We start from the raw sequence: 19,752 nt of genomic DNA on the forward strand, positions 1-19,752 counted from the left end.
GTCTATGATGCGGCATACTACAACGAAACGAAGGTGGTAGCAGCAGCAGCCACAGCAACAACAACACAGAATAAGATTTCTGTATGATGAACTCTCGGTTTCATTTTCAGTTTTGTTTAGTTCGTCGTTCGGTGAGGTTGTGCACCAGCTTTTTCTCTGTTGTCTCTCAGCGAGCGCGCCCCAACGTGCGCTCTGTGTATGTTCTCTCAGTCTTCTCAGTTCATATAATATGTTTATGGTGTAATTTGGTTGATGATTTTTGTGGAAGATTCTTAAAATCGAATCCATCGTCTGCACTTAATCGAGTGCGTGCAGCAGCGGCAACAACAACAACAACAACAACAATAACAAGAACTAGTGTTGACTACAGCATTTAATTGCCCAAATGGATTCGTTCTTGAATCTTTTTGTTTCCATAAAATGTGCATTGTGTGTTTTTAACGATTTGCCGACAAGCAAATTCGTAGCGTGAGCTCAAACTTGAGTTAAATAAGTTATCGCTTATTTTTTTTTACTTCAAGTTCGAACAATATCATTATTTGTTTTTCTTCTCGACAACAATTTTCCGTCTGTGCTCAGTGTGATGATAACAAATCAAAAAAGAGCCAAATAATCGAAGAGAAGCAAAGAAAGCAGAATATTACTAACGAGGTCTGCTTAGATCGGTGCATTTTACATCCATTCATGCAATTCCAAAATGCATTTTATGGTTGTTCTATGACATTTTGTGCATCGCGGTGTAATCAATACTACGAAAAGCAAATAAAACACTCAAACAGTCATTCAAATAATTCAAATCCATCTGATTGCTTAAACGCTTATCCGAATTTATTCGTTCGGCATTTTCGCGTAAGGAAAATAGTGTTTGAACGACAGCAATAACAACAACAAAAACGTTGTGCAAATTTTTGTCATCAATTTCACATCGTAAAGAGACTATCTGCAGTGCGGAACATTGTTTGAATATTTAACAAGAACCAGATTCAATTGAATATATTCCGGGAAAATCGGTATTTATTTATTGAACAAATAATACACCCCAAAAATAAACCGGATTAAATGGATTAATTTGCCAATAAAATTGAACACACAAAAAAGGTAAGTGAGTGTATCATCATCATCATAATCATGCTCATTATTATTGAAGTGTTCATTGGCACTCAACCGAATGCTGAAAATTATTATAAGCATAATTGTTTAATTGACTGCGTTGAATTGAGAATGTAGAAAAAAAATTGGAATAAATAATTGTCGATAAAAATCGGATTTTCGGTTCAACATTGAAAAAAAATATTGTATTTTATCTCAGTTGAAAAAAAATAAAATCAATGCATTTTTCGCAGATACCGCAGCTACAATTTGAGGCCGCGATATGCATTTCAAATGAGATAAAATGCTTTTGGTCTATTTTCTTTTGGATTATTTTGTTCGGTCGTATTTCTTTATCGCAAATCTATTTCCTTATCATAGTCATTATTATGTATTGGACCAATTTGAAAATGCATGCGTGTTGAAACGGTCTCCTTTTTTGGTCGACGAAAAAAAAGAGACCAAATTATTGCTATGATGAAATGAAAAAAATTACACAAACTCCACGGCATCGACGGTTATAATCACAGAATAGGTAACAAACAGAAGAGAGAAAAAACTTAAATTCAATGAATGAATTTACATACGCAATATCATGTACGTGAGCCAATATCAAATAAATGAGCGCTTTGTTAATTCGTCAAGTAGCAAAACGGCCTCTATTAATTTGAACATGATTCTCCACTGTCGCTGTTAATGCTGCTGCTGCTAAGATTGCTGTTTTCTCTCTCTCTCTCTCTCTCTCTCTCCCTCTCTCGACTTTTCGTGTGTTAGAAAGACGGAAAAATTCAATAAGCTACGCTTGACCAATATCAAACAAATGAAGTTATGTGTTGCTTCATTCGAACACCTTTGCGCTATTTCTCTCCGCTCGATCCGTGCAGCAATTAAAAACGGCAAGTCGAAAATAAACGGCAAAAAAAGGGCCGCGCCATGCGCCGAAAAAGACACATCGACGCGATATACATATATAATATACAAGAAATAAATAAAAGAGCGTGAATTTTTACGCAATCCAATTGTTTCTGGTCACTGAAAACTTAGTCATTATATTCGATTTGTTGTGTGTCGTGCGCATTTGTGACCATGTAAGTTGTGTTCTCTTTCTCATTAATGTTGGATTAAACATTTTTCTAACAAACATCTGAACTTGCTCTCTATGTCTCCGTTGTTCTTGTTTTTTTTGTTGTTTTGGCCCATGAAAATTCAATCTAACCCAAACGATATAATAACATTTCGATTCAATGGAGATTTATTTCTTTTTCTTATTCGCTAAAATATGACACGAGAGAAAGATAGGTGTATGTGTGTATATGTTTTGCTCAGATGGATTTTGTTAGTCTGTCTTAGGCCATATAGGTGCAAGAACCGACGACGCTCATAATGATGAGGCGAAATATGTACGGTAAGAAAAACTTTTTCCTATGTGTCTACGGTCTGTGTGAACAACAGCGGAAATCGTGGTATACATATATATGTGTATCGGCAATGGCAACGCCAGCAACAATATTATTGCTACAACACAATAATAATAACGACACGAAAATACCGTTCGTTTTCTATGTCGCGTCCAAGCTTTTAGATCATAACTGACTTTAATTATAGTCGTACGAACTATGAATCTCCATCATGAATCCATTCTATACTCCTCTATGTACAACTATAATGATTATAATGTGTATTTGGAGATAGAAGAGAAAAAAAGTGTGGCTTGAACATTTAAATTACCTATGATCTTGAAAAGTTTTCGGTTTTGTCGGTTAATTATAGCTGCGTTGAACTTATGGAACAGCACAACACATTTTCATAGTGCAGAACCAAACGGAAGGCAGTGAATTTGTGGTAAAAAAAGCGTTTTTTCACCCAAAAAAAAAAACGAAGAGAAGAAATAGATTGGCCTCATAGCCAGAGTGAAGCAAAAACAAAATCATTTGGAATTGGCTGAGAGCTCTTACATAATCAAAGACCATCGCGAGCTAGTTTCATGAACGCGAATCGAGAAAAAATAACCACACATAAACACATAGATAGTCTGAATAGAGTTTGGCATGAAAAACGGCAAATGATTCGACTGCATCGTTAAAAATGCAACTGAACCAATCAATTCTTTGGAATTTTTCTCAACGAGATGCAGAAACGTAAAAAACATACCCACACACACACATACCGCAAATGAAGAAGATTACAAAGTTGAAGAACTCGAGTATGCATTGAAAAATTGAAAACTCATTGTGCGGCCGCCGCTGTTGATGCTGTTGCTATCAATGGGTGGCCACTGACCCATAATGAATGAATGAACGAACGAACCATCGATTAGAAGCCAAAACTTACTACTGCAAAACAAAGTGAGAGTAAAACACAGTGGCTAAACAACCATGCTACGCCACTGGAAAGAGAAAAACAAAATTAAAACACTAAACCAATAAAGACTAAAGCATAACTTTGCAGTGCGCGCGTCCGCGCCTCACGATATACAAAACTATAAAACTTTTACTTTTCTTCTTTTTAGCAGCGTAAAAATGTGTGTTTGTTACAAATGTGCAAATTTTTTAATGGGTTTTTCTTTCTATTAGCCGCATTTCGGTTACTGACTGGTTCTACCACAATTTTGCGCATCGAAGCCGAAATCAACACACAACAATGAGTTCAAGAGGTATGTGTGTGTGTGTTTACTCACTCGCAATCCACTCATATACGCATCACAGCCGTGCATAGTGAGCGTACCATACATTAAACATGATGAACGCAAAATAGATATAACACACAGAGATTTCGATTATGAAATACAGGGAGAAGAAAGAAAGAAGAAAAAAATTGGTAAAATAATAAAGGCACGAGACGGTTAACTGAATGCCTTGGCTTCGGCTAAGCTTAAAAGTGAGCAGCAGCAGCAGCAGAAGCAGTTAACTAAATTTAAACTCAATCCCAACTTAATTATGAAAACACGCCGCTGAAAGTGCACACCGCACGATCACATAAGCGCATTGTTTGTCAATTGAATTTGAATGTGCATTTAATCACCGATTTCCTTATCAATCGCAAAACGGCAAGCATTGTGGTGATTTCCATTGTCAGAACATGTTTTTCTGTCTGTTTGCCATATCGAAATCGGCAGTCGATTATCGTTTTGCCATTGTTTATGTATCCTCTTTTTAATTAATCGAATTGGATTTTTTTTCTCTCTCTCTCTCTCTCATTTCCGTTTCAAATTTTGCATTCGTCAGCAATAACGATTGTGTTCTTTTTTTCTTTGCCGAGCTTCATTTTTCGACGTTGTCGGGTTCATTTTTAAGTGAAACTTCCTTTTTGCATTGGGTAAAAAGTGACGATGGCTTTGTGTTATCACAAAAACTCCCATGGGCTGGCCGCCACTGGAGAAATTGTGACCACTATCGGAACTAATGATGGTACTAATAAATTCACTTCTGTCAATTTATCTCTGAGTTTTCCTTCAATTGGCGTATTATTTTATTAACATTGCAGTAGTTTGAAATTGAGAGGGAAAAAACAGTCGCTTACATGTGATTTGCATTGTTTCTTTCCTGCACTATTTTTGTTTTCTTCTTTCGTTCGTTCGATTGTTCGTTGAATTCGAAGCAAGTCTCATTCATACGAAGCTCCGTACCATATCAATAAATTGAATTTTCCGAACAACAATGTATCGCTTTTGTTTTGGTGTTCGCTTGATGCCACAATGGGTTCGCATTGATACATTCCGAGTGCGCGCGAGCACGCGTTCGCTACGATGAATATGCTAAGAAAGATATCGAATGCAAGCGGAGAAAAAGAAACAAGAGATGTGGCTGGTATGGAGGGATGTTTGGGGGGAAAATTGTCGGTTTTTTATTCGTCAATTTAGTGAATTTGGAATGTAAAATGCGAAATCGCACAACGGAAACCATAACATTAAATCGAATGATTTGCTGCCGATAAGCGCATTACAAGCATACGGTGTGTGTATGTGTTTAAAATAACATGGATGCAACAGCCCTAAGCTATTATTCGGCTTCTAAGTGTGTACATATTTTTTTGTGTGTTTTGGTTTTGTTTTCAATCGTTCATTCGTGTTTTAATCACTTCATTTCCTTTCCATGACAGTGGATCAAAGTGAAGCGCCATTTCAACCCATTATATCGGTTATCGCCGACAAACCGTTCGATTCTGCAGATGATCTCACTCAATTATTACCCTATCGAAAGTTGAAAAACGCAACAGCAACAACAACAACAGCAGCCCAACGGGAAAAAAATGGCTCATACATAATTGAAGTTTGTAAACTTGCGTAAACTGCTTCATTCCCTTTCTGCAGACGGCATGGAACTGATGTGTTTCAACTGTTTCTCATTGCAAGCGATCAGTGCATTGAGCAAAGCCGGAATTGTAGCACTCGCTCGATTGTTATAAACGATCGAACGCAATCTAATGCTGTTTTGAAGAGATATGAAGACGGTTGTAGCAACAGCAGCAGCCGGAGATATGCAAAACATAAAAGAATTAGTCACAATGTTTTAACTCGTCTTTCCTATTTCCTTATGTTGGACCGTCTTTTTTTCTCTCTACGTTTTATGATACAGGCAGAATCCCTTTCGCTGTGAAACAACCAAAAATTAAATGTTATACTCATGATGCCATTCATTGGTGATGGTTTTCATTTGCGATATCTAATAATAATTCTCATCACAAAATGTGTTTCACCATCAAGAATCTGACAATCGCATTCGATGCGGTCAGCAAATTGCAGTGAAGCAACGGATGATCGGAACGAATGTGGTGTATCGCATTCAAGTAGCTTTGTATGTGTATAATTACAGAGTGGATCATATGAGGTGGATGGCCAATTGTCGATATCCGTGAAAATTAAATACAATTTCATTTCTACAAATGAATTGAATTTCGAAAACTTTAATCAAAGACATTTATTGTTTATAAAGAGAATAAACGAGAAGAAAAAAAAGCAAATCGGTGTCTATTAGTGTTCAGAAAATGATGGCCGTATCATTTGATCAAAAATCTCTCATCTTAGGCCAATGTTCTTCGATTCCCACTTTCTCACCGTCACATCATCACGCTACGTTGTGAATTTGCCGTTTTTTTTCTTCTTTCTTTCTCTTTTTCGCCGCGTTATTTTATCTAATTGTTCAAAGATCATCATTTTTTCCTTTGCTCAAATAAAATAACCGATTGCTAACATTTCAGCATCTTCAGCATTGGCTTGGTGTTCAACACTTCTGGTGTGTTTGTGTGTGTATGCGCGCGTGTACACGACGACACAACAAATAACAAGGTATAACATTACAAATACGGTTGAATTACTCGATCAATTACCGAATGACTGATCATTGCGATTGAACTCGAATATTTGTGTTGTTTGCCTCCGATTTCAGCCACATTTTTGATTTGCAATTGCTTTTCATGTAGTGAGTGTGTGTGTGTATGTCTACGAAAGAGATCAATAATGTCAAGATTTGTATTTATTATCCATATAAATTTTAGTCAATTATGTTCATTCGTTTATTACTTAATTTGTTTTGGTGCGATTTCATCGCGTCGTTACGGCTGTGAATGTGCTGTGGTCGTAGTAATCATTTGAATTTTGCCAGCTTCTTTGCTGGTTCTGCTCGATTGTTTATCGGACCGCCGAGCAAGAGAAAGAGGTTTTTATTTCATTTTTTTTCTCTCTCTTTTCCGTCGGATGTGTGGGTTATCTTGAATTTTATCTCGGCTTCTCGACCGAAAACTTTCCATTCATTAAATAATTTTTTTTCTCGCTGTCTGCAAAAGGTTTGAATCATTTGGCTTTTCAAAGGTGTGTGCTCTTTTTTGCTAATTCCAAGAATTAGGGTTTTTTTTACACGCGTCGTCGCCGACTACCAGCTTAACTATTAGTCATGCACACAAACGAGAAACACAACATTTGCCCACCAACGACCATTTTCAATTCGATTTCCATTACAATGTTGTTGGTCGATGCGTTTATTTTTGCATCTGCGGCCATAGCTTCGATGCTCCTCGATCGAGTTAAGAATCTTGAAAACACACACACACACCAAATGCACAAATGTGCACACACAAAACTTCGGCACAAAAATAGCCACAGAAACATGAGTAACATAGCAAAGAAACCTGTTTGATAACAAACAAAATGCTATTGAACATTCTGGCCTTTCTACGACGACGAAATGAAGGATCTTGCGCTTGTGCCGTTTTTTTTCTCATTTTCGTTTGCAGCGCACGCATATCGCATTGCCAATTCGATATTAACGAAAAAAAGAACGGTAGAGACTGGGAGAAAGAGAAAGAGAGAGAGAGAGAGACCATCGAAGAAGAGAAACTGAATCATGCTTTTATGATCTCGTCTATGCGTCTTTTATTCATTTCGAATATATATTTAAAAAAAAACAATTTCTACTCAAATATATTTTACGGCTGCCTTTTTTCGCGTTCGGCCTCTCAATCTTCGATTCTTCGGTGCGCAGAAAGGTATTACGCAGCGTGTTCGGAGCCCAAACAGAATAAAATGAATATAATAATGAGAAGTGAAAAAAATGATACCAAATGAGAAACTGATACGCAAGTATCGAACACAAAGACGTTGAAAAATGAGGAGAAAGGGAGACAGAATGAAAAGAAAAGAGAACGAGAGAAAAAAAAAATAAAATGAGCCTGGGACCAACGAAAAACAAAAAATTATTTCTGACGAGTTAAGACGATGACCGTCTTTCCGCATACACACACGACGACGACAAAAACACTCACACCAGTTTCGCCCATTAAAAACGCCAGCCAAAGCAAAAATGTGCATGGCCTGCATTACATTGCATATACGTACGCCTCTGATGCCCAGTCGAATATGAAAATCATGGAACCCAGAAGAACGCAGACAAATTCTCTCGATTGCATTCGATTCCCGCAACAACAACAGCAACAACAAAACGAAATGGAAATATAAGCAGGCAACAAGCGATGTGAGTGAAGACGAAAAAAAAACCGGGTTGAATTTGTGCGAGTGTCTTTATCGTGTATGTGTGTGTGTGTGTGAATGGCCTACGTATCGGCGATTTCGCGTTCAATATTGAAAGCCAAACAACATGGCTAAGCCATAAAAGGAGTGAAAGAGAAAACCGTATCGAGACGTAAAGGAAAACAACTTCGGTCACTTCTTCATCTCGCTTCAATGTTGAGAGAAAAAAGTGTGATAAAGATATTGGCAAAAATGCAGCAGGCTCGATTCGCTCGGCCGCATCACGGAAAATAAAATGATACAACGCCAAATTGACCGAATGCCAAGCAGAATCAAGTCCATCGCAAAGAGAAATCACTTCTTATTTCGTCGTATTTTTTCTCTCTCTTGCTTCGAAAAAAAAAAATGCCATGTAATCGATAATATTCGGAAATCAAATCACATATATACATTGCTGATGGTATAGACAAGAATTGCATACTTCATATTCTCGCTGCGACAGAGTGACGACTCTTTGCGCGTGAAAATCGACTCTGCGAGGCGCAAAGAGGACGCAAGAGAGAGAGAGAGAGAGAGAGAGAGGCGGCGAGAGGAAAGTGAAAAGATGAGAGGTGCTCTTGTTATTTTACAGCACATAATAATATTCACTAAACTGCAGCGCCGCTGCAATTATTTTACATGTAAATATTTGTTGCTGTTTTGTTTATTGTTCTATTTCCATTTTGTCATTATTATTGGCTCTGGTGCTAGTTGTTGTTGTTGTTGTTGAGCCCAAAAAATCGCCCGCAAGCACACCATAAAAATGTAAATGGCTGAAAATAAGTAAGAGCATACACACACTCAAATTCAAACGCAGCCAATTTTATGGTTCTGAAATTTTGCAATATAGTCAACACTTGTCTGCAACTAGCGCACACCTGATTAATGGCCACGCACACCATTCCCAGCAGAAACAATTTTTTTTTTTGCATAGGATCACACACATCCATGACACAAATGCGTTCGCAAACAAGAACTCTGTCGATGCGCGAAAACGCTTCGCTCCGCTCTGCGTTCTTGAGTTTTTAGTTACGTAATCTATTTTGTTGTTTCACAACAAACTATTTTTTGGCGTACTACATGAAATGTATTTCATCAAAGTAACTTTGAAGTAATATATTTATTTGCAAAATGAATTACAAGATCATGGTTTAATTTCTTTTTTGAAATATACTGCCTTTGGTTTGAATTAAATAAATAATATGAGCATAGAATCTAAAATCATTTTAATTCTGGGCCAGACTCAGAAAATATTATACGAAAAATTAATGTAATTTTTAAACAACATTTGATGATACAAATTGAATTGGCGCTTTGAGATATTATGCACCTATTTGTCGTTACTGCCACTGCTTTAAATGAAATAAAAAATATGAGCATAAAATTCAAATTCACCATAATTCGTTTCAACACTCAAAAAGTATCTAGGAAAAAAAAAGATTAGTAGCTCTACATTTCATGTAGTGCTAAAAATAGCGACAGAAGACGAAAAAAAAAGAAAAACAAAACTGGCAACGAAAAGCATGTCGCTCGTTTGATGCACTCTTATTTGAATTGCCACTAATGGAATACAGTGCAATGTAATCCAAAGGTAAATATTTCTTAATGCACACACACTCATTTATTTTCGTGGCAGTGCCTTGTGCATACGCTGCGCATGCATGCTCATGACAACAACACGCGAGACAACGGTGACGATGAGGAGGCGAATGACATTGCGTTGCAGTTCTCGCAGCCCAAAAAAAAAGCAATTTGTAATTTTTGCATTTGGATTTGTTGCGGATAATTGGCAACAGTTAACCAAATGAGCCAGTTCCAATCATTGTGTATGCGCATTTTTTTCGGTGCAGCCATTACATCATCCGAATAATCGAATCGCAGGCAGTATGATGATTGAATCATTCGCTTCGAAACAAATTTGAGAGAAACCATTCAAATGAAGATCACATTTTGATCGTATCGTAGACAAAACATTATTTTATGTTTTCATTCCCGGCCGCTCAGTTCTTGACAGCTCGAAATTCTTCTCGTCGAAAAAAAAACCTAGCCGTCGAATGGTGAACGGATTTGAGAGTCAATTAGTCGTTATTGTTGCCCGTGTGTGCGCAAAATCAGCGAGATCAGGCTGAATGCGGAATTTGTTAGTCTTTGCGACCGATCGATAATTTGTAAGCGTAGAATCGTGACATTCCAATTGAGGCACATTCATATTGGTTATCGACATGATTACTGCTCATCTCTGGTGTTGTTTTTCCAAATGGGAAAACATTCAAATACATTGTAAATGGTTGTGGATTTGACAAAAGCCAAAGATTCATTCGTTTCGCTTGATTGCTGCTGCTGATGCTGATGCCTTCGCTCGCAATATTTGATGCGCGATGTGCGCACTTACATTACCGCTTTGCAATCATAAAAGCGACGTTAATTTTTAGCAAAAACATCATTTTCAGGATTTACTTAAGCGGATTAGAATGTAAGGAATTTGCCATTACGGTGGCTGCCGAACGGAATAGCGAACGAGAGAGAGAGAGAAAGACAAATGAAAATAAACAGAAACTCAATCAGTTTAAGTCGCAATAGTTGAAATAAGCTCCTTTCATTATGCAGAAAAATGACGATGATTTATTGTTCTACACTCCCAGCAAAACATTTCCATTACAAGCGAGTGAGCAACTATGTGCCGATGTTTTATGCGGGCAAGCTATTTCGATGATGTTGTGTCGAGAGAGAGAGAGAGAGAGAGAGAAAAGTGCAACGATCAATATCACCGCGCTAAATGAGTGAACAAACGAAGACGCCACCATGCTATCTCTTCAGTCGAAATTCCATTTGTCGTATTTAGTAATTAGCATGAGTCGTCGTTGTCGTTTTGTGAATTGATGCTTCTAATTTTGCGGTAGAACAAATATCCCTGTAATAATTTATGTGTGAAAATATGGGTACAAACGATGCCATTTTCATGAAACGCTTAAATTGTTTTCAAAATTTTGCGTTCTATTTTTCTACGCTCTGGTGGAAGCATGATCGTTGCGATAAAATAATGTAAAGTTGTCGATACAAACAATAGTTTTGGTTGAAATAGCTACAAGGTCGCATTGATTAGCTAAGAATTTTATTGATAATGACAAATAAGCACTCAAATTTGCAATAATGAAGCATGGAATTGCTAAAGAATTCTACGTAAGTTGTTTTTTTTTCCTCCCAAATAATATTCAATTGAGCATGGGTTGAACGGAATTGCAAATGAGCCTTTCAATCGATTTTCGAATGGTGACATACACAAACCAGTGGGAGATTTTTTCATTTTCTTGTACAAGAAACGTGACGATCGTGTTTGAATATGTAACGACATTTTCCAAAACAAAAGGAATGTCAACGACTAAGCGCCATCGTGAAACTTTCGATGCAGCATTTGAATGCAATGGGCTGCTGCTGCAACAAGACAAAAAAAAACACATCGATGTCTGTTGTTTTTTTTTCTAGCCGAATTTGAACATTTATTTGCTTATCGGGTCGTGGTGAAACTATCCGGTCTAACATAATTCCATCGAATCAATACTTGGAATATATAACCTACTTGCACACACTGACGCGATAGAGAAAAAAAAACACACACAAAATAATCGCGAAACAAAATAATTTAGGCATTTAGTAAAGCAATAGATATGTATGTACGAAACGTGAATCATGTTCGATATGGACCAAAGACGATCAATGAAAAATAAAACCAGAAAAAAGGTACATAGACAGCAGCGCGAGAGAAAAAAAAACAACCCATCGGCTTCCATTCAGTTGATAAACACAAAAAATTTATAAAGATTTATTCTCTGTTCCGTTTAAATGTTTCCACTGTGGCTTTTGTGTATCATCGATGTGTATCACATAAAGCATAGAACCGAACATTTGAATATAATGCTGCTGCTTGTTCAAATTGAAATCCATTATAGTTTATTGAGAGACGAGAGAGAAAAAAAACAAACCCAACATACACTCACACATCGCCACCGAAGACCGTTGAAGAAACATGCACCCAACGACATTTCAAAACTCTTTGGATTCGGCTTCGTAAGCTCGTCGCCCGTTTCGATCGATCTCTTTGCTACAATGTAAGACTTTGTTGTACAACAAAATTCTACTTACTCAATCGACGTAAATATTTATGAGGTGATTGCTGCTACCTCTTCTTCTTGTTTACCTGTGTGTTGTTGTTGATGCTGTTTTTTTCCTTTTTTCGTTAGAGATCTGAATTTTGTGAAGCCCATGTGTTTGTGTGTCTATTTTCCGTTTTGGCATTACTTATGGCTTTTTTTCTGCTTTTAATTGAACCGTGTTAAAAGCTGAACAACTTTTTTCTTCGCCTCTCTTCATTTTGTCGAAATCCAATTGAAACTGTGTGTGTGTGTGTGTCTCAGCCGAAACATATTGTTCGACCCGACGAAGAAAGTAGGTAAACAATTCATTTAAATAAAAGAAGAAGAAAAAACCCATAAGAATCGAAGTGTTTACGTGAGATGTGCATACAAAATGAAGAAAAACTTACACTTTGGAATCTTCGGACCGATGAAAAGGGAAATAAATGATATTATTTCTTTTTGGTGGATGGAAGAATAAAAGAGAATTGCCTATCTATCTCTTTTGAGCCATGTGCCCATTATTGCATTATTTATGATTGAAAAATCGAATGAATGGCGCGTAAGGCCTCATCCCATCACCACTTTTGCACTGCAAATTCATGAGAAAATCTATCGTTGAATTGGAAAATTGAATAATCCACCGGCGGTATTTTCATTTCGAAATTTCGCGACGCAAAACACTTTCAAATTGAAGAAACGCGCGGCGGAGCGACGATCGAGAAGAAAAGGAGAAAAAAAAAAGCATAATCCAAACGACGATAACCCACGGCAAAATGTCACACAACAATAGCGGTTCTCTCCGGGACACCATTCAAACACGATTTTCGCGTTTGTGAAACCAAAAAAACTTGTTCTGAAGAGGAATAAATCCTCCAAAAACAAAACAAAATCACACAACTCACAATTTTTAATCAATAAGTCAATGCAAACGACAAACAAAATCGGCAAGAATCAAACAATTTCTCCTCTGCAAATGCAACAAATATTCGATGTGGCAGTGCAACTTCTGCCCGCAAAATTCAGCGGAAAATAGAACAGAAAAAAAACGGATAAAAGCGAACGTGCGACGAGAGAAATGAAGCATAGTGTGAATGCGTATATGATGTGGGCTTATCTAATGGAATCATTACATTTTTCCAACGACACAATTGTACTCGCACACTCACACGCTTTAGTTCTACTACTTTTATGTGCGTTGGAAAAATGCAAGGTAATCAAATGCAACTGAGAACGCGATAAAGAACATGACATATAATAAAGTAGACGAAATTGCGTTCACTTTGAAAACTGATCCACGTTGTGAACAATTGCCGTTGTTGCGATCGCGTTTTCTGAATGAAGACAACTATCGTCTGCCATTGTATTTGCAACTGCGCCAGTTTAGCAAGAAAAAAAGTCGGGGGTACTGTGTAATGGATCGTGCTGTGAGTGAGTCTTTGTGTGTGTTTTATTTCTTTGCACTCGTTGTGTTTGTGTTGATAATAAAATTTGCTGCATTTTTCTCTAAATTCATAAATAATATTTTCTATCGTTGAATACATTTAATTGCATAATTATGGCTCCATTTTTCATGGCACTTTTTCTCTATTCACATTTGGGAAACATTTATTTTTGTTTGTTTGAGCTTAATAAAAACCAACAACATTATCGCCCATTTAAAATGTTTGCTGGTTGGTTTTGCTCTTGTCGTGCCCATGAACAGTTATGGCAATAATGATTGCCAGTTTATCTGAGGAGGTTCGGCTGTGGCGACAGATATAAATAAAATCGGTAGCGGTGAATGCCAGTGACACTTGTTTAATTTATTCACATCGAATGCAACGTAACGTGAACAATGCATATGCACACACCATCGTTGCTGCCGCCATCCGTGTCACGGTGGCAGCTGGTATATTCGCTGAAGAAGCGAAAAATTACATTGTTGCAAATTACGAGATTATGGCCGACGAATCACATCGCGTATAATGACGCGTTTTGGATTTGTTTACGTTTTTTTTTTCTACCTCCATCTCTGTTGCAGTCACTCGCTCGCTCTCTCTCACTCTTCCATTCGTTAATGATTTTCGGAGAAAATAAACATTTTGCAATATTTTATATTTGTCGAGTATAGTAAGCGAGTGAAAAAGCGTGGCTCACAATCGCAACGATCGAGGGAACAAAAGACTTGCATTAATTTTGCAATGAATGCAAACAATAGGACGGTACATTCAATCGCTTTTACTTCTTGCTGATGTTCTCTTCACCGCAACAGCCACAATAAGATTGCTATCGTCTTGCACCGTACACCACTCACGTCACAGTCGCTTATGGTACCATAATTTTGGCGTTTTTTTCTTCTTTTCGTTTGCAAATCGAAACAGAAGTGTAATGACGAGAGGATCATGACAATATGATACAAGATAGTTATACACACAGCAGATAGCAACAGGCAGAAAAAAAAACGCATGCAATCTTTATGTAACTTGCATGAAATGAGCTAAAACATTCGGCACTAATCACAATATTTACCATTATCACTTGCACAGATCGATTGACATGCTAAAACTGATTTATGATTGCTCAAAAATCTCGCGCAAATATTCAAAGATGACTCTATCGAAATACAAGGAAAAAACTGTATCTGACAAAGTAATTGTTGGGGAATTTTAAATTCAATAATGATTTCATGCAACATGATAACCAACGACGGTCTGATAGATTCAAAAAAAAATGTAGATTCATAAGGTGGAAAAGGTCATTATATCCATTGAGAAGCTTTTTGTGTGTGTATCTATTCTGATATTGAATTGATTTTTGCCCGAAGCAGTGGAGAATCCTCGCCACCCGGTGAATCACCTGCTCTCTTCAAGTGGCAAATGAACAACGTTTCTTTTTCTTTCGATAGTTACGGCTGATGCTAGATTGCACTCGTTTTTCCAATTTCTGCTTCGTTGCATTCTCATTTCATCACCCGATTTATATTCCGAGCACTTGATTCATTTTCTTGCTCGATCAATTTTTTCTAAACCATCAACTCAATTGATTAATGCAATTTTATTTGTCATTTGCATTTCCGTCGTCGTCGTCATTTCAATTCGTTAGCTATTGAATGAAAGCTGATTAACATTTTGTTGGAATTTTTCTTCAGTGAAATGGGTTGTTTGTCGAAAGGATTTTTCTTTGTGATTTTTTTTAAGTTATATTCTGTGCTTGGCAAAATGTCGATTGCCAAAATTGTATGCAAAATGTGCACTTTTCATTTCACAAACGAAAATTCCAAGGCACACACACATACACACACTCGCACAAAAACGCGCACGCGGCCCCAATATAGGAAAAAATGAATATGAATGAAGGCAAAGTAGCAGAGTGAATTTTTGTAAGGAAATAGTAGCAATTTAGCTGTTGTTATTGTTGCTACTCTTTTGCAATGTGATTTGACGCTGACATACCGAGTAATTCACTTTTCCTTGACTTGGTTGCCGCACCGGCTCCGTGCACTCTTTTCACTATCTGCAGAGAGCAACCGAATATTTTCTGTGTTATTTTCTCCCTATTTGGAAGAAATTTGAAAATTTACAGACGAACCATAACCACATACACATATAGTGGCGGTTCCATTCTGATGCATATGTAAATTGGGCTACATAATGAAAACCAATGTATGGTGCCGTACATTTATATTTTGTTTGGTTGCTGTTGTTTTGCTTCCACCGAGAATGAGGAAAGAAATAACAAAATCCAATTACAATCAATCATTTGATTTTTCATTTCATGAAATGCGAACACTTATATATTTGGCGGTTGTGCTGACGTTGTTTATTTGACTCAGTCGGTGAGTGAGTGAGTGAGTGAGTGAGAGTGTGTTTTCTATCAACTGTTGAGTTGCATTTCGATGTTTGTGTGTGTGTGTGTGTGTACATGCACCCGGGCGCGATGGCATATAGTGAATGAGTGTTTAATCCGCAATCCGCATAAAATATAAACAATCGTCGATATGTTATGGTTAGTGGCTTGTTACTTGCCACTTTTAACATATACGGATCATTATATCGAATGAAATGCACCGAAAAATATCTATATATACAGAAATAGTGGCACGAAAAAAAATATACAAATTTTTTTCTTTGCTCTGCAGATAGCTCTCGCTCACTCGCTCCCTCGTTTATTTCATGTATTTTTCTGCATTCCGAACACACCCGGGTGCATTTCGTGATATGAACGATTGTGACAGAATTGGATAAGCATTTCGCTTTTCACATGAATTGTACAATGTACATTGATGTATGCAAATGAAGAACAATGTTTTTTTTTACGCAATACCATTCGAATTATTGTTAGAAATGAAAATCAACGATGTTGATGTGTTTTTTCTTCTTCTTCTTCTTTTCGTTTTTGCGATTCGCCTTGCGATAATTCGCATTAAATGACGCGAAGCAGTTTCTGTTTCGGGTCGCACTGCTGAGTGTGTGTGTATATATCAGAACCATATATGGTATTATGGAAGGCTTAAAAGAAATTTACATTAATTTATGATGTTGGCGAATAAGTGAGCATGAACGATGAGGTTGGCGCGAGCAATCGCGCACGCTCAATTGACGCACATATCAACTGTGAATGGTTACGGAACCAACAGCCACTTTGCATTACACTTATTGCCATCTACTCTCAATTGGGAAGTCCAAGTGCGTTTCATTTGTTGACAACAGCAACGGCAGCCGAGCCAAACTTTTAAATAATTCTGTCACGCGATTGCCTAATGCCTAATTCATTAATTGATCCTATTCACGGCTGGATTTATCCAAGCCACCATAAGAAATAGAAATTGCGTCGATATCCAAACTAAATGCCATCATTTGGCGTAATTATCTCCATTAACTGGGTTTCCGATTGGTTTTTTTTTATCAATCATTCCTCTTGCGAGCGCGCGCGCTCACACCAAACCAAAATCAATTAGTAAGCATTCGGCAAGGTCCCTATTTTGGTCATTCGGCTTTCTTTCATTGAATTCCCCGAAATATTAGACATTGACTTATTGAGCATTGCATAAAGAGGAAAAAAAAAATTAAACACACAAAAAAATATAATAAATGAATTAACATCTAAATCGGAGAGTTTCTGATGATTTCATCGATTGTTTTTTGTAGCGAAACAAAGCTCTCTTATCCACCAACCATGAGATTTATCGTTGCGTAATTAAATGCCAATAAAAAATGGCATCAAACAAACTATTTTTTGCAAAAGTATAACATTCGCAAAATTTTAGCTATTTTTGGGAACCATTGTTATTTCATTCGAAATGGACAGAAATGAGTGTTCAACAATGAGATGACCTAAACTTTTGCTTGAACAATGATACAATTTCCTGTTTCGTTCACATGATTCTGGGCCCACAAACGGTTCAACATCATTTTCTATGTGTACACAATTTATCTCTTCTTATGATGCTGTGCACATTTTATTCAGATAAAATGATAGAAGTGTGACGTCTGAAGTGTAGTTTTGCATCCGCAATGATCGCCTCCAGATGTGAATGTTCTAGTTTGTGCTTTGTTCAGCATTTCCATGCAATGTTGTTGTGTATTAAACATTGACTGATTAGGACTGTGAATTCGTGAGCAAATAGAACAAAGGAAGAATCAACGTAGAAATATTCCCACTGAAAGCAGCGTGTCCATATAAATATAGCGAAGAAACAAGATGTTAGGAGTAAAACAAATAAAATAAGCGCTGCAGAAATGGTGTGCATTTCGGTCGTTGTACAAAATTCAATAGAATCGCGGTCAATTTTGTTTGTCGTGTTTCGAGAGTTCGTTTATTTTTTTATTTTCTCTCTCTCTCTCTCTTTCTCTCTTTGGTTTGTCAGGCGCATGTTTCGTGTTTATTCCGGTCTTCCACGGTCAGCTCCCGCGTGTGTTCAAATGGCACAAGCGATTTTCAAAGCCGTCCATTAGCCGAAGGAAAACCAGGCATCGAATTGAGAACTCGCCTCGTAAAAAGCATTGCAAACACACAGAAGATGGTTAAATTTGTGCTGCACCCATCAATTCAATGGAATATGAGCATGGTTCGGTTGGGTTCTTTCTCGGTTGTGTCCGTATGTGTGATGGTCTCTTCCTAACTCGTTTGTCTTTCAGACTGGTTTACCATCCAGCCAGTTAGCGAAAAGCAAACCAATACTTTCGTTCGCTAAATTAATGGGTTCTAGATGCTGTTTGTGGAATTAGTAGACCTCAAATGAATCATCGTACATGTTGACCGTGTTGAGTGCAAGAAATGGTGCAAAGGTTGAATGCGACATACTCACATTGGGAATTTAAAGAGAAAAAAAAACGGTATGTGTTGAGAGACAGAGGGAGACAGAGAGAGTTAGAATGAGAAAAGAATATTCTCTATTGAAAAATTTCATGTATCTTCTAGTTAGAAGAATGCCACAGAAAACACAGCATACGGATGTCTTTCACGAAACCGATCGTTCGGCTAAAATATAATAAACAATTTTAGAGGTGGATGCCAAGTATTCTGTTCAATGTGTTTTTGTTCATCATCTTCTATATTTCATGCCGCATTGTTTCTATCTTGGGCTTGAAGTAACAATTTAACGGCAATTCCGTCTTTTTTCCCATATTCGTATTTAATTTTCGATTTCAACGTACGTGTCCAATGACAATGTCTTTCTGTACCGTATGCCCATAGCAATGGTGTGTATTTAGTTTTACGCGTTCGCCTCTATATTCAATGAAATGGGTGAATGGTTGTGGCGAGCAAGAGATGATGTGTGTATGGCGACATTGCCATTGCTTACCTCTTTTCAATAACGTTTCCATCTTCCACTTTTCCCTATGCAAATGCTAATCACATAATATCGGTCAATTTCCGATACAATTTTTTTTTTCGTTCACGCATATCCAAACACACGCTCAATTATCATGGGTATTATGAGTGTAGAGAAAGAAAAAAAAGCGACGATCATACAATAAAAAAAAATTTGTATATAATAATAATGGGATACGGTTGCATGTCAGCAATATGAGTTTGAATAGTTTTGTGGGTCAAAATGTTGCGCGCCTTGATTTTCATCTCTCTCTCTCTCTCTCTCTCTCTCTCTCTCTCTCCCTCCACTGCTCTCTTCTTTCACCCACAATGAATTCTGGCCGAAATAGAAGTACACAATGGGTCAATTGAAATTTCGATATTCGCATTTGACCATCACCTCGAACACCATCGTCTCTTCTCTCAATCGCTCTCTATCTCTTTTCGGCCACATTGCAAATGCACATCAACCAAGCGTTTTAATTTATATTTTTAATGCAGTAGAAAGTCAAAATTAAAACCGAAAAAAATTGCCGCTGAACTCTCAAAGGGCAATAAACAAGCATTTGAGTCAAATGTTTCGATAATTTATTTTTTCGCAACTGCATATCTAAGAAGAAGTGTCATAAACGTTGAACGCTGATGAAAAGTGATGTTGATCTTTGGCGATGTGGCTTTCTTTTCGGATTGTATTTTTTTTTATTATTTTTTTTCTCGCTTCGATGGCACAGGCGGATT

General features: G+C 37.2%; 1 protein-coding gene across 2 annotated transcripts in view; it reads left to right on the top strand.

Annotated features, from left to right (window-relative positions):
- The window catches only part of LOC129577874 (uncharacterized), a 92,785-nt gene continuing 73,033 nt past the window's right edge, over nucleotides 1–19,752 (top strand). Inside the window, exon 1 of one of the 2 annotated variants that reach the window (XM_055465649.1) lies at nucleotides 1–1,098. The gene's annotated coding sequence lies outside the window, so the exon portion shown is untranslated. The remainder of the gene's footprint in view (nucleotides 1,099–19,752) is intronic. The other variant, XM_055465650.1, reaches the window with a different exon arrangement.

This window comes from Sitodiplosis mosellana, unplaced genomic scaffold (genome assembly GCF_009176505.1).
Source record: "Sitodiplosis mosellana isolate CC-2019 unplaced genomic scaffold, AAFC_SMos_1.0 Smas_scaffold_6226, whole genome shotgun sequence".
NCBI lineage: Eukaryota > Metazoa > Arthropoda > Insecta > Diptera > Cecidomyiidae > Sitodiplosis > Sitodiplosis mosellana.